The following is a 15,765-nucleotide window of genomic DNA, read 5'->3' on the forward strand; positions in this document are numbered from 1 at the left end:
CTTTCAGAGCAAAGCCTTATAAAGTAAGTCAGGCTGACTCATAACGGATCTTCCATCTGGACTTTGCCTTGATATTCAGAAGTGATCGCAGTCTTCAAAAAGAAGACCCTTGTTAATTACCATTATTCATTTAGCCCAGAAGGGATGATGTGCCAAAAAGGAAGAAGCATGGCTCTGATCATAGTAACAAACATTTCTCCCACTGCCTCCCCATCCCGGCCAGCAACACGGACCCAGAGGAGGGAAGAGTCCAGTGATACGAATAGAGAACTTACCCCCGCCTTGCTGACCATCTTTGCTTTGCGTTCACGTTTAGGTTATCATCAGAGGCTCCACATTCGGAAATTCTCTTTCCATCTTGGGGATATCATTCCTCCTCAACAAGGTCGGGGGGCACACTGAGCCGGATGAATGTTTGGTGGGCTAGGGATGGAAGTGATTTATGTCAATTGCATCTATATCACTTCGGCTAGAAGTAGGCACGTGGCCCTCCTGGATGCTCAGGAGCTGGGGAAAGAGGCTTCAGGTGAGCCTGGGAGGGAAAAAGAAAAGCTTTCCCAGAGTGTTGTCTCTACACGATGAAGGATTACCCTTTGGAAACCGTAGCTCTCATCTCCCACCCCGCCTGTCCAGGGAGCACGGAGCTTCCCAGTGCCCCTCTCTCTGTGCTCACGCGGCAGCATGCGCTCCGTCCACCCGCTTCCGGGCTCACAGGTCTTGCCCTCAGCCCCCTCCTTAGATCTTGCTTCTTCCCTTCTGAAGGACAAGCGCAGACAGCTCTTGCAGCCTTTTCTCAATTTGGGGCTCTTATGGGTCTCCAGCATACATTTAATGGGTTCTGTAAGCCTCGGGTATTTGCATAAAGCTGGTGCCAATGAACTCAAGGAAACTGGTCTAATATCAGAATTGCCCCCTTCACCTCTCCCCCCCGCAGGTCTCCTTGTCCTTCTACTTCTCAAATGCTCTAAACTCTTCTTGATTTTATTAAAACACCTCTACTAAGACAATGTGGACTATACAGTCCTTTTCTGTGACTAAACTTCTCTCATTCCAGCCATAGAAGAAGGTTCCTAATGCATGATGCTTTGGGGGGAAGAGCACATTATGTAGTCTAAGAGAGGAAATACTATGCATCGATTCTTTTGTTTTCTTATGTTAGTTTCCGATGTACAGCAAAGTGATCCAATTATACATACATATATGAACATGTACAAAAGAATATATATATATTCTTTTTTAGATTCTTTTCCATCATAGATTGTTACAAGATGTGAGTACAGTTCCCTGTGTTATACAGTGGGTCCTTGTTGTTTATCTATTTTACATGGAGTAGTGTGTATCTGGAGAAGGAAATGAAAACCCACTCCAGTGTTCTTGCCTGGAGAATCCCAGGGATGGGGGAGCCTGGTGGGCTGCCGTCTATGGGGTTGCACAGAGTCGGACACGACTGAAGTGACTTAGCAGAAGCAGCAGGAGCAGTGTGTATCTGTTAATCCCAAATTCCTAATTTATCCTTCTCCTCTCAATTCATTAATTCTTCATCACCATCACAGGAGAGGATTCCTCAGGGAGAGAGGAGGAAGGAAACTAAAATAATCAGTCTGTCCTCCAAATCTTCTTCCCTAACCTCTATGAAACCTTTCCATTTAGTGCAAGCTTGAAACTGAGAAATGTTTTATCCTATCAGAGTTCCGCATATGGGTAACAAAGAAAATTCTGCATGCAAAAAGAATCCGCATTTAGCAAATGTTTACAAGTACCAGGCGCTCTGCTGTGATACATGGTGAACAAGATGCTGTGTTTCCCCAAGGGTAGTGAAGAACCAGAGTCCCCATGGGATTCCTGCCCGATGCCTGAAGCGCATATTTAGATCAAGCAGGGCCAACCCCACAGCACACAATTAAATTAGCAAGCACGTGCTCCTTGCCAAGTTCTGTGTTCCCTGGGTGCTATGGAGAAAAGAAAGGTAAACCCAACTTAGAGCCTGCGCTCAGGGTGCTCAGATGTGGTGAGAAGCTTCCTGATTGACCCCGCTGGGCCCTTATCACGCTCTGTCTCTGCCTGGCTCTGTGCTCCAGGAGCTGACCCCCAGGGACTAGCACCCAGACTCAGGCTCTTCAGATGAGAGGTTGTATTTCTTCTGTGGGAGGACGCAGGAAGGGCCGAGGTGGGAGAGAGTGGCTGCGGTGTTTCTGGCCTGTTCTCCAGCAGGTGTCCCTCTCCACGGCTCTTCTGTGCCTGCAGCCCCGGGACTCCGGCTCTCGCAGGACTCACACCTCCACACCAGCTGCCGACCCTGGGTACCTTCTCACTGGCTTGTTGACAGTCTGTCACCCTTCTGGGAATATGTTCCTTGAGAGAGAGGACCTTGTCTGTCTCAGGCACTGCTGTGAACATCCAGCGTCTAGAATATGCCTGGTGCACAGCAGGGGATCAGCATGTTTTGTTGACTGAATAAATGAATGAACACGTGAATGAAATTACAAACCCATGTAACTTACTGCTTGCTAGATTCCCATTCCAATTATTTTCAAAGAATGATAGGGTCCTTTATGGGGCTTCCCAGGTGGTGCTAGTGGTAAAGAACCCACCCGCCAGTGCAGGAGATGTAAGAGATGCAGGTTCAATCTCTGGGTCAGGAAGATCCCCTGGAGGAGGGCATGACAACCCATTCTAATATCCTTGCCTGGAGAATCCCATGGATGGAGGAGCCTGTCGGACTACAGTCTGTAGGGTCACACAGAGTCAGACACAACTGAAGCGACTTAGCACGTACACAAGGTCCTTTGTTATTACTATTTTTAAACAGCTGGATTTCTGTCTGTTTAGTTAGATTTGGCTGCGCTGGGTCTCTGCTGCTTGGCACTGGCTCTGTCTAGTTTTACTGACTGGGGCTACTCTTTTTTGTGGTGTGCGGGCTTCTCACTGTGGAGGCTTCTTCACTGAGGAGCACGGGCTCTAGGTATGTGGGCTTCAGTAGTGGGAGCAGGAGGGTTCAGTAGCTGTGGTGCATGGGCTTAGTTGCTGCGTGGTGTGCGGGAATCTTCCTGGACCAGGGATGGAACGTGTGTCCTCTCCACTGGCAGGTGGATTCTCATCCACTGCGCCACTAGGGAAGCCCCATTTATTTATTTAATAATCAATTACTGCACATCTACTACATTCAAAGCGCTTTCCTTTGCCCCAGGAAGAGGTGAGTATAATGAAGGCTGTTGTGACAACCATGGCAACAAGAACCTCTCCAAACTAATGGGACATCGTGAATTCTATTGCTGAGAACACATCACAGGCAAAGGGAATTATCCAGACAAACCTTACTCTACCTCTGCCTATTTACTTTTAAATTTCTTAGAAGGTTGATAATATTTCTATACTTATTTCTCTATTAAAATTTTTTAAATCACATACTTTTTCTCTAACATTGCCAAACCTTTAAAAGCAGGTTAGGACTAATTTCAGCAAATAGCTGGTAAGCATTTATTTCGTGCTTACTATATAGAATATAAATATATAGTATATAATTATATATAATTTGATAGAATATATTTGTTTATACTTATTCTGTCAAATGGTGTATATATATGAATATAAACATACATCCTGTTAAATTTTGTAGCTAGCTAGATCTATCTGTATTTATCACTAAATAAATACCAGCTAAATGTAGAATCAAGTCCTATATATAGTTTTATACATATATATGTACTTATATATATAGTTACAATGTTATGTGTAATAGGGGACTGTGTCCCCTCAAAATTCCTATGTTGAACCCCTAATGTGATGGTATTTGGAAGCAGGCCTTTCAGTTCAGTTCAGTTCAGTCAGTCGTGTCCGACTCTTTGCGACCCCATGAATCGCAGCACACCAGGCCTCCCTGTCCATCACCAACTCCCGGAGTTCACTCAAACTCATGTCCATCGAGCCAGTGATGCCATCCAGCTGTCTCATTCTGTCGTCCCCTTCTCTTCCTGCCCCCAATCCCTTCCAGCATCAGAGTCTTTTCCAATGAGTCAACTCTTTGCATGAGGTGGCCAAAGTACTGGAGTTTCAGCTTTAGCATCATTCCTTCCAAAGAACACCCAGGACTGATCTCCTTTAGAATGGACTGGTTGGATCTCTTTGCAGTTCAAGGGACTCTCAAGAGTCTTCTCCAACACCACAGTTCAAAAGCATCAATTCTTCGTCGCTCAGCTTTCTTCACAGTCCAACTCTTACATCCATACATGACCACTGGAAAAACCATAGCCTTGACTAGATGGACCTTTGCTGGCAAAGTAATGTCTCTGCTTTTCAATATGCTATCTAAGTTGGTCATGACTGGGAGATCATTAAGTCATGAAGGTGGAGCCCCATGATGGGAGTAGTGTCCTTGTAAGAAGAGGGGGAGTGAGCCCTCCCTGTTCCCCTGTGAAGTCACCTTGAGAAGATGGCCATCTGTGGACCAGGAATAGGGCCTTCATCCAGACTCCGACCACACTAACTCTCAGGACTTCCCTGCCTCCAGAACAGTAAGAAATGAATGTATGTTGTGGAGCCTCCTGGTCTACGGTGCCTTGTTACAGCAGCCCCAGCTGGAGCAGACTGAGCTAGGAATACAAGTGGAGATGAAGATTATAGAGACAGAGACATATCTATGTCTCATCAGGTTTGGTTCTGAGATTTAACAGCCATTCTGATGCCACTGCCTTAAATTCCATGGGAGCTGAATGAGTTCGTAGGCAACATTCATTTCTTTAAATACGTCTTGAGGGCCGCCATGTTCCTGGCCACATGGAGAAACCTGAGAAGGTTGAAGCCCACCCCCTGACCCCCAGAGGACTTGTTTTGGTTCAGAAATGAGCCATAGACAGAGGGACTCTTGGGAGCAGGGCACCTGCAGCCCAAACCCTGGAGCCCTTCAGATCCCCCAGACAGTCCTTCACTGATGGTTCTCTCATTTCCCTCATGGATAAAGACACTGAGGACCAGTCAGGACTCAGGTCACAGTCCTGGGTGATGGACAGCACCAGCCCTGACCTGAGATACTAGGACATCTTCCAGAGACACTAAAATGTGACATTAAATAACATAGAAGGTGGTAAACTCAGCTGAAAGAAGGACCTGCCCACTCTTCAGAGGCTCTCCCCAGGGGCACCCTTCTGAAGGTGATACAGTAGATGGGAGACTGATCCCAGGCAAGGGCAGAAGGCATGTGCTGGAGGTGGCAGGGTCCCTGGAGGAGAGCTTCTCCATCCAAGGATTGGCTGGAACAGGGACAAACTGGCTCCACCAAAAGTCCATGAAATATTGAGATACTGTCACTTCCCTTTGATTTCTGATGAATTCATTCAGTCATGCTCAGTCACTCAGTCATGTCCAATTCTTTGTGACCTCATAGACTGTAGCCTGCCAGCCTACATGGAATTTTCCAGGCAAGAATACTGGAGTGGGTTGCCATTTCCTCCTCCAGGGAAGTTTCCTGACCCAGGGATCAAACCATTGGCAGGAGGATTCTTTACCACTGATCCACCAGGGAAGCCCATCCTCCAGTAGAAATCCAGCTCAATAAGTCAGTGCCTTTGGTGAAGTCTGTCAGACCTCTGACCCTGACTACATTGACCAAACACAGATGAGAGAGGGAGTTCTAGGGGTCAGAGGTCCCTGTGACCACAGGCAGCCCTGGGCTCCAAGCTGCAGGAGGAGACTTTACACTGGGGGGCGGGGGGGCTTCCCTAGGGATGAAGCACATGCCACCATATGCTCTGCCACACTCCTGAGCAGGGAACAAGTGATGGCCAAGCCCTGCTTTGATGCCTCCCGGGTTTGCTGTTGGAATGTCCAGTTCAGTCGTTCAGTCATGTCTGACTCTTTGCAACCCCATGGACTGTAGCACGCCAGGCTTCCCTGTCCATCACCATCTCCCAGACTTTGCTCAAACTCACGTCCATTGAGTCAGTGATGCCATCCAACCATCTCATCCTCTGTCATCCCCTTCTCCTGCCTTCAATCTTTCCCAGCATCAGGGTCTTTTCCAATGAGTTAGTTCTTTGCATCAGGTGGCCAAAGTACTGGAGTTTCAGCTTCAGCATCAGTCCTTCCAATGAACAACTACAACTGATTTCCTTTAGGATGGACTGGTTTGATCTCCTTGCAGTCTAAGGGACTCTCAAGTCCTTAGAGTCTTCTCCAACACCAGAGTTCAAAAGCATCAATTCTTCGGCACTCGACTTTCTTTATGGTCCAACTCTCACATTCATACATGACTACTGGAAAAACCATAGCTTTGACTATAGGGACTTTGTCAGCAAAGTAGTATCTCTGCTTTTTAATATGCTGTCTAGGTTGGTTACAACTTTTCTTCCAAGGAGCAAGCATCTTTTAATTTCATGCCTGCAGTCACCATCTGCAAGATTTTGGAGCCCAAGAAAATAAAGTCTGTCATTGTTTCCATTGTTTCCCCACCTATTTGCCATGAAGTGATGGAACCGGATGTCATGATCTTAGTTTTTGGAATGTTGAGTTTTAAGCCAGCTTTTTCACTCTCCTCTTTCACTTTCATCAAGAGACTCTTCAGTTCCTCTTTACAGTTGGGATGTAGTGGAAGGGATTTGGCTGTGGGTTTGCCAGATGGAACCCGCAGAGGCCAGTGCTTCTCAGGCTGCAGTCAGTCTTTTCCATTTTTCCCCAATGCACCACATTACATAATTCTACTTTCTCTTTGTGCATTTTCTCTTTGCTCACACAGTGCAAAGTTAGAGAGCCCTGTTTTATAGAATCGAGCCCCACTGATGGTCTGCCCTGGATATCAGGCACTTGTTTGGGTCAGAACTCCACAGGATTCCATGCAGAGTATCAGTTGTGGCTCACAGGACACTGGCAACCAGCAACAGAGCTGCAGGGTTCTTTGGAGCCATGGAGGGCCTGCTGACTGCCACGGGAATATCTTTCCAACAGCCGTGGAACAGCTGGGTCCCCCTGTGTGGTCAGAATGCTGGGAATGGTGCTCAGTTTTCTCTGAGTTTCCCACTGAGTGTGGTATCTGCTCTTTATTCGAAAGAGCCTGTGTACTTTAAGAAGGGAAAAGTGAAAGTGGCTCAGTCATGTCTGACTCTTTGCGGCCCCATGGACTGTACAGCCCATGGAATTTTCCAGGCCACTACACTGGAGCAGGTATCCTATCCCTTCTCCAGGGAATCTTCCCATCCCGGGGATCAAACCCAGGTCTCCCGCATTGCATGCAGATTCTTTACCAGCTGAGCCACAAGGGAAGCACAAGAATACTGGAGTGGGTAGCCCATCCCTTCTCCAGTGGATCTTCCTGACCCAGGAATTGAACTGGGGTCTCCTGCATTGCAGGTGGATTCTTTACCAACTGAGCTATAAGGTGGGAAAAAGAGTGAAGCAAAAGGTTTTGTGCCAGGGATTAATACTACAGTAAAGTCAGAGAGATCAGACTTCTTACAAGACCCAAGAAGGCACGAGTCACCTCTAGTGGAGACTGGTCCTCTGAAGTTACAAGCATGTGACAAAAATCTGAATATGTTCATCTCTTCACTTGAGGATACAATAGGCCTTCCTGACAAAATATAGAAAACCGAGACCCCCAACCTCTCATTTCTTGGTGTGACATTGGCTCACCTTCAAGGACAGAGGTACAGTCAGTTGAAGAGGCATCAACATCCCCCAGTGCCTGGTAACTCACACCAAAAATATCTTACAGGCATCTTGGGAGAATATAGAACAACTTCAGAGAGAAATGATGAATGGTTTGCATGAAAACACTCATCTTCTGGAAAGCCTTAAACTGCTGATCCAAGAAGTTATGAGATGGAAGAAAGTGCGGGAATTAAAGAAAGGGAAAAAAATATTCAAATCATACAAAACAAAATAGTTTCAAATGATGAAGGGAGCCAGTTCACATCTCTAACTGAAACTATACTGAAGATGATACATCTGCCTGCTTAGTTTAGGGAAGATTACATTTGAATTAGATGAAAAAAGTGATTCGAACACAGCTGCTTATACTATCAGTCAGAAGTCAATTTGAAGAAACTTATCAATGCTGCTTACTTAAATGTTTCCTTGAAAGAGAAAAACAGGAATTATTTTAAATAATTTGACTAAAATCAGATGGATGAAGAGTTTATAGTTCAAATGAAAAATTTCCAAACTGAGCAAGTATCTTAATGTCTAAAAGTTCACAGCCTAAAGGTGAGAGATAAGAACTTCAACTGAACTTCAAATACTGCCTGAACTGTGTCAAGAACACACAGTGAAACTTTGCAGAAAACCAGCTGAGGAGGTAATTTATCTCTTAGAGGAAAAACTTCCAAAAATGTAGAAAAGCATCAGAAACATGAATTGGAGACACAACTCCAGCCAGAAGACAGTCTGGCTGAAGGTCTGGAGAAAGAATTACAACTTCCTTCTTGGAAAGCTAGATGGATTATCTTCCATGAGAAAAAAGCTCAAGAGAGCTGGCTGGCAGCTTCGACAACTGGAAGAAAGCTCAGTGAGCTAAGACAAGGGAATGGCCGTACCTGGCAAAAATCAGCTGAAGTAAATTTCCAATTTCCCCAAGCAGCCCTAGACTGGGCTGATTAATGGCCACACCCCACTGTTTGGATCTTGTGCATAACTTGTGTCATGTGGCCAAAAGGACCTCATAGAGGTAATTAAGGTTATGGATCTTGAGGCGATGACTATCCTGGACTCACCAGACGGATGCAATCTAGTCACTTGAGACCTCGAAAAACCAGAGAAATTTCTCCAACTAGAGTCAGAGAGGAAGTCAGGGAATTTCCAGGTGGGAGAAGGATTTACTGCACCGCCGAGTCGCAGTTGTCCACGTGCAAAGGTTGAATAAAGGCCTCAAGAGGCTGCTGCCAGCCTCCAGCTGACAGCTGGCCAGGAAACAGGACCTCGGACCTACAGCTGCAAGGAACTGAGTTTTGCCAACAACCTGAATGAGCCTAGCCTGAGCCTCTCTATTAGATAGAGTCCAGCCCATCCGCACTTTGATGCAAAGAAACCAGAGAGCAAAGTCACACCTCTAACCTACAGAACTAGAATAAATGTGTGTTGTTTTGAGGAACTAAGTTGAGAGCTAATATTCTTCCAGTCGACAAGCAGCCCTCGGCACAGGTCCTAAAAGATCAGTGCATCAGGTCCCCGAGGGAGGAGGAGAGTTAAGGACTCTGGAACCCAGGGTCACATGCAGTTCTGTTTCCGCTTTCACTGGCCCCTGTGCATCCACAGCCACAGGAAATTTGCCTGTGTTTTCTCTCTTTAAAAGTCAATTTATCTGTTTTTAGTTTAACCACTATTTTTTTCACTGATGCCACATTTGCTGATAAAATTACAATTCCTAAGGTATTGTTTTTCAAATATAAGTGGTTGCTATGTAATTCTTATGCATACATTATTTCCTGTAGAGAATAAATCATATAAATATTATATTTTGTTTAAAATAAAAGGTCCATGATCATTTAAGCCATCATTAAACTTCAACATGGCCAGAAGGAAACATTCAAAAGCATAAAGATGATTTCTATATTCTATGAGCTGTTATTGGAAATCTATAATAGTAGGTTAATATCTCAAAAATTTTGATTGTTTTTAAAAACAACACATGAGTGTGTACACACACACACACACACCCCCAAATGACAACACCACCCCCAGCTAAACTTAGTCTTGCAATATTTTTATAATCACTAACTCATAGTTTAGGGGATTTGACATTCACCTTTGTTTCTTATTTTTCCATGTGTTTTTAACCTTTATTTTGTTTAGGATATATCCTTTACTGTTTAAATGTCTTTAAATGTTATGCAGTCAAAACAAATTTTTTACTTTGTGAAAAAAATAAAGATACATCTTGAACTGTTATGTCTAGAAACCTGCTAGGCGCTGGACCCAAGATGACTAGACCTTGGGAGTCCCCAGGGGTGGAGGGGTGTGGGAGAGAGGCTGGGAGACAGAAGTGTAAACAAGTAATTGCCGGATGATGCAATGCAGGGAACCCCAGGGTGTGTGCAGAGCCTCATGGGATCCTGCGGGAGAGGCAACTTCTCTACAGGGGTCAACGCAAAAGAGGCAAACTTCCAACTGGATTTAAAAAAAGATTTAGAAATCAAGTATTTCTGTGGATCATGCACTACATTCAAAGAGATTGTAGGGCTTCCCTGGTGGCTCAGTTGGTGAAGAATCCGCCTGCCTATGCAGGAGATGTGGGTTGTATTCAATTCTGGGAAGATCCCACCTGCTGTGGAGCAACGAAGCCCATGCACCACAACTGCTGAGCCTGTGCTCTAGCGCCCAGGAGCCGCAGCTACTGAACTCCGTGCGCCCGAGAGCCCACGCTCTGCAACCAGAGAAGCCACCACAGCGAGAAGCTCACAGCCTGCAGCGAAGAGTAGCCCCCACCACTCCAACTAGAGAAAAACCCGCAAAACAACAAGCCAAAAATTAATTAAAATTTTTTAAAAAGAGCATTATAAGTGTATACTCTGGCCTCCCTTGAATTTTGCCAAAAAATTTAACAAGGGTTAGCCCCTCATGACCTCATCTATCGTCTTTAGAAAGAAGCCTAAATCGAGAGTTGGAAAACTGGTGTTTTATATCTAAATCCAGCATCTGCTAAACAAATGGTTTGGTTTCTGTAAAAATGGTAGTTAATCATAACCATTCTGCTTATCTCGTAGGACAATTGTAAAGATTAAATTATATCATGTACACGAAAACGCTAGGGCACCCGACAGATGACTTCAGGTCATGGCGTCTCTACACTGAGTTCCTGTGGCTGCTGTGAATGACTGCCATGTTCTAAAAGAACAGACTCATCAGAGTAATACATGATTTGACTCCTTTGAGTTCCACAGCACCTTTCTTCTGAAGCCTTGCACATCTGTTCTCTCTTGGAACCCCCTCATGTCTTTCCAAGATGAGCTGGGGCACATATGACTGCCCCAGACTTGCAGAAGAATGAGGAAGATGAAGTCACAGGGTGTGATCCAGACTTGGACTCCAGCTCCTGCTTTCAGACCATCCCCTGTGTACACACGGCACCCAGAGCACCAGGAGGAATGGCAGCAGTCCTGCTAACGCATCATTTAATAGCCACTCAGAACAGACAGGGATATATTTATTCCAATTACAAATGCTCAACAGTAAAGTTCATTCCCTTCAATATTCAGCTGGAGAAAAAAAGGAAAAATAAAAAACCCCATGCCTCTAAAATATAAAGGAGAAAGTACAGGCTGCCTGCCTGCCCAGGCTCCCGCCTTCCTCCCAGGGGTTTGCACAGCTGTGGGGACACCCCTGCTCTGTTCCCCTCCAGCCATTCTAGGCACAGAACCCCTTTTCCCACCTCTGCCAGTGGAAATTCCTCTCCTGCCTAAGTGTTAGTCACTCAGTTATGTCTGACTCTTTGTGATTCCTTGGACTGTAGCCCGCCAGGCTCTTCTGTCCATGGAACCCTCCAGATAAGAATACTGGAGTGGGTTGCCATTCCCATCTCCAGGGAGATCTTCCTGACCCAGGAATGGAATCGGATCTCCTGCATTGCAGGCAGACTCTTTACCATCTGAGCTACCAGGGAAGCCCTTCTCCTTGCTAAGCTCAGCCCAAATGCCACTCCTCCCTGATCCCAGATGTTGGGAATATGTTCACCAGCTTAGACTAGTGGGAAAGAATCCAGGGCCCTAGGAAGTCAGCTTGAGTCTGAACCTCTGCTTTGCTACTGAACCTTCCTACCTCTGGCCCCTTATCTGTAAGGGGGAGGCTGCGGTGGCCATGCTAACAATGGCCTTATCATTATAGGGTTATTAAGGGGATAATGATGATAAGATAATGCAAGTAGCACACTTGATGACGTGCAATGCCCAACAAATGCATGGGTATGTGCTAAGCTGCTTCAGTCACGTCTGACTCTTTGTGACCCTATGGACTGTAGCCCGCCAAGCTTCCCTGTCCACGGGATTCTTCAGGCAAGAATATTAGAGTGGGTTGCCATGCCCTCCTCTAGGGAATCGTCTCAACTCAGGGATCGAAACCACGTCTCTTATGTCTCCTGCAATGGCAGGTGGGTTCTTTGTCAGTAGCACCACTTGGGAAGCCCATCCAGTAAATACCAGCTGTCAGATTCACTTCAGCTCTCTGAGGAGGGAAATTGGTTCTCTGGTGCTCCTTTACCTGGTACATAAGCATACATTCCAGTTCTGTCATTTATGAGATCTGTGAGCTTGGCCTACCATTTAATTTCCTAAAGTCTTAGTCCTCGTCTGCAAAATGGGGTTAACACGGACGTCAAAGCCAGTAATGTGTATTGAAGCACCTGGCACAGTGCCGGTAAGTTTGTTTTTGTGCAAATACATCTTAGCCATTGTTTGGTGCTTAAGCGTCTATATGAAAACTGTATTAAAGAGTTAAGGTTCTGATATCACAGCGTTCCTCAGACAGTATCGTCTGACGTCTACAGTTGAAATTACAGATTAAAACTTGAGAACTGGAAAAATGAGAGAGAGTGTGCAGGATCAGGCCAGGGCTGGGAGGACCACAGCGGGCAGCCCGATGAGATCTGTTCTCCACAAGAGACAAGCAGTCCTCAGCTCCACTCCTGAAAGCGGCCGTCACCTCCTCCTGCTGAAGGGGGAGGGTCTGGGCGAGGTAAAGAGAGAACTGGAGAACATAAGAAGCAAGTGAAGTGAAGAAGAACGTGGTCGGGGGACAGAAGAGGGAGAAGGAAATGCACAGAGAGGTAAAGGCGGCGAGAGAAGCCCTGTGACCCGGGACATGCTCACCTCAGAGTCTTTGGATGGAGTGTTACAGCCCCAGAGGATGCTGGGAAAATCTAAGGGCGTGGCTGCCTGTCCCCTTGGATGGAGTGTTTCAGCCCCAGAGGATGCTGGGAAAATCTAAGGGCGTGGCTGCCTGTCCCCTTGGATGGAGTGTTACAGCCCCAGAGCATGCTGGGAAAACCTAAGGGCGTGGCTGCCTGTCTCCACACTTGCAGGTGGCACGTGGCAGCTGTCATGTGGGTCTCCAGATCCCACCACTCAAAGAAGGGGCCCAGCTTGCTTTTTTTCTTAATTTTATCTTATCAATATTTATTATGTTTTAAAAGTCACTTAATGATGGTTTATATATCCTATTTTTTTATTGAAGTAGAGTTGATTTACAATGTTCTGTTCATTACTGCTGTACAACAAAGCGATTCTCTTATATATATAAATATATACACATTCTTTTTTAAATATTTTTTCCATTATTGTTTATCATCAGATACTAATATATTTCTTTGTGCTATACTGTAGGATCGTGTTGTTTGACCACCACATCCTGCTTAACCATGGAACTAATCCAGGAAGGTGAGAGATCCAGGAGTCGACTCTGTTTTTCCATAATAGCACACAGTATTATTGCTCTATTTTGATATAAGTTGAATATCCCAGTAATGCTGCTAGATTAAAAAGAAAATTATATGTTGCTTTGCTGATAATTTTTTTTTAAAGCAGAGGACGACTGTAGTTTGTTTTGTAATGATTCTACTTGACTTGTTCACCACCGGAAGACCTCAGCTCTTGCTGTAAAGGCCATGGGGAATGCCTGAGTCAGACACACACCCTCGATTCAGCGCGTCCGCCTCTGTGTGGCTTTGCAGAGGCTCCACGTGAGTGCAAACATTTGGCTACATCACTGTGATTTTAGCTGGTCCCGAGCAACAGATATCAAACTATTACGAGTTTCACTGATGTTCCTTTTATTTTTTCTTTATTTTTCAGGTGGGATATTATACTGATTGTATAATAGGTTATATTATCTCTGAAAGTTATTTTAAGATAAAAGAAGTTAATTTTTTTTTTAATTGACAGGGAGAGGTGTTGGGGAAGATGGGATTGAAACCCTGCTCTCGAAGCATTTCTGACCATCCTTTCCGTTAGTTCTCTTCTCTCCTGCCCACTCCAGCTGGTGGAGATGCTGGTCTGCAGGACGACAAGGCACTGGACCTAGCCCTCCCTTCCTGGGTCTCTGACATCCCCTGCCAAAATGTGTGTATTCTGTAAGGAAGTGAGTAGATCTCCAAATGGTCACTGTCACTAATGTTATCATATAATATCATGATTTTTTAAAGTAAAATATTCCATTTTTAGCCTGATGCTAGAAAAGATTGGGGGCAGGAGTAGAAGGGGGCAACAGAGGATGACATAGCTGGATGGCATCATCAACTCAATGGACATGAGTTAGAGTAAACTCTGGGAGATAGTGAAGGGAAGCCTGGCATGCGTAGTCCATGGGGTCACAAAGAGTCAAACACCACTGAGCGACTGAACAACGACAGCAACAGGGATTTCTGGTGAGTGGGCCTAGCTGGAGGAAATGTAACTGCTGGAAGATGGTGCACACCTGGTTTTCCTCATTCCAAGATGGAGAGACCTCTATACCACCACCCATTGTGACTCCCTCAAGCTGGGCTCCAGGGGCCAGCTCATCCTCTCCCCTTCCTCCAAAGATGACCCCATAACCTTGGGCAAGGACATAAACCCAAAGTTTGCATTAGCTGAAAAGGATAGAAAGACTAGTTTTCAGTGGAAAAAAAAAAAAATCACAGCATTCAGATTCAGGATGGGAGTATTTCCAGCCAGGAAGCCAACAGAGTGATTGTGAAAGCTAAGACTTTGCAGCTAGTCACCCTGGGTTCCTCGGCTCAGCTCCAGCCCTGACCAGTCTTGTGACCAGCAGGTTTTATTTACCATCCCTGCAATTCAGATGCTTGGGCAGTTGAATGAGGATACCTGCCTCAAGTGGTACCCGTGAGAACGGAAAGAGTTATATTCTGTCAGTGCCTAGAGGAGGGTTTGGCACGTACGTATTACAGGCTAAATGTGATAGCTGTGACAAGTCTTCTTCCTGGAAAATTTCCTTCCCTTCCGCCTGGAGTGCGGAGACTGCAGGACGGCTCAGCAGTGCTTGTCGTGACCTGGGTATGCCAGGTGCATGGTGCCCTTTCTGTGCATGTCATCAAACACGGACCAGATTAGAGAGGAAAGCTCCACAGGGAAACAAAGACACCAGAGAATTCCCGTTTGACAGGCACAGACGAAGACAAAGGGAGTTATGTGAACACCAGCCACATATTCAGAAGAGTTTAGACAATACACTGCTTTGTTATATTTCATGAGTTCATGGCACCCAAAGATGCCGCTAATACAGGAGGACAATAGCTGACATATCAGGTTTTGCAGTCATACTACCAGTGGCTGACTGTTTGCCAAACCGCCTTCGGCATCGTCCCTGAGTTCACAGAACAAAAAGAGGATGGGTATTAAAATGCTCACTTCCATCAGACTTTAAAAGTCCCAGATTATCTGAAAGATCAGTCAAACTAAACCCAGAGTGCAGCCCGTTGCATCTGATGGCAGAGTTATTAAATTTATTCCATTCCTGAGGCATCTAAATAGGAGGAAGGGGGTGTTTGGCAAACATGAGCAGAGGGGAGCCCTGCACAGGATTTATCTGAGTCCACAGGTGGTGGACTAGTTTTCTAGGGCTGTCATAACAAATGACCACAATTTGGATGACTCACAACAATAGAAAAGTATTCTTTCACTGTTCTGGAGGCAAGAGGTCCAAAATCCAGGTGCCAGGAAGGTTGGTTCCCTCTGGAGGGCTGCGAGGGAGCATCTGTTCCGTGTTTCTCTCCCAGCTGCTGGAGGCTTCCACCCGTCTTCGGCGTTTCTTGACTTGAAACTCCATGACTCTGTGACCACCTTCTCCCAGTGT

This window comes from Bos javanicus, chromosome 23 (assembly GCF_032452875.1).
Source record: "Bos javanicus breed banteng chromosome 23, ARS-OSU_banteng_1.0, whole genome shotgun sequence".
Lineage (NCBI taxonomy): Eukaryota > Metazoa > Chordata > Mammalia > Artiodactyla > Bovidae > Bos > Bos javanicus.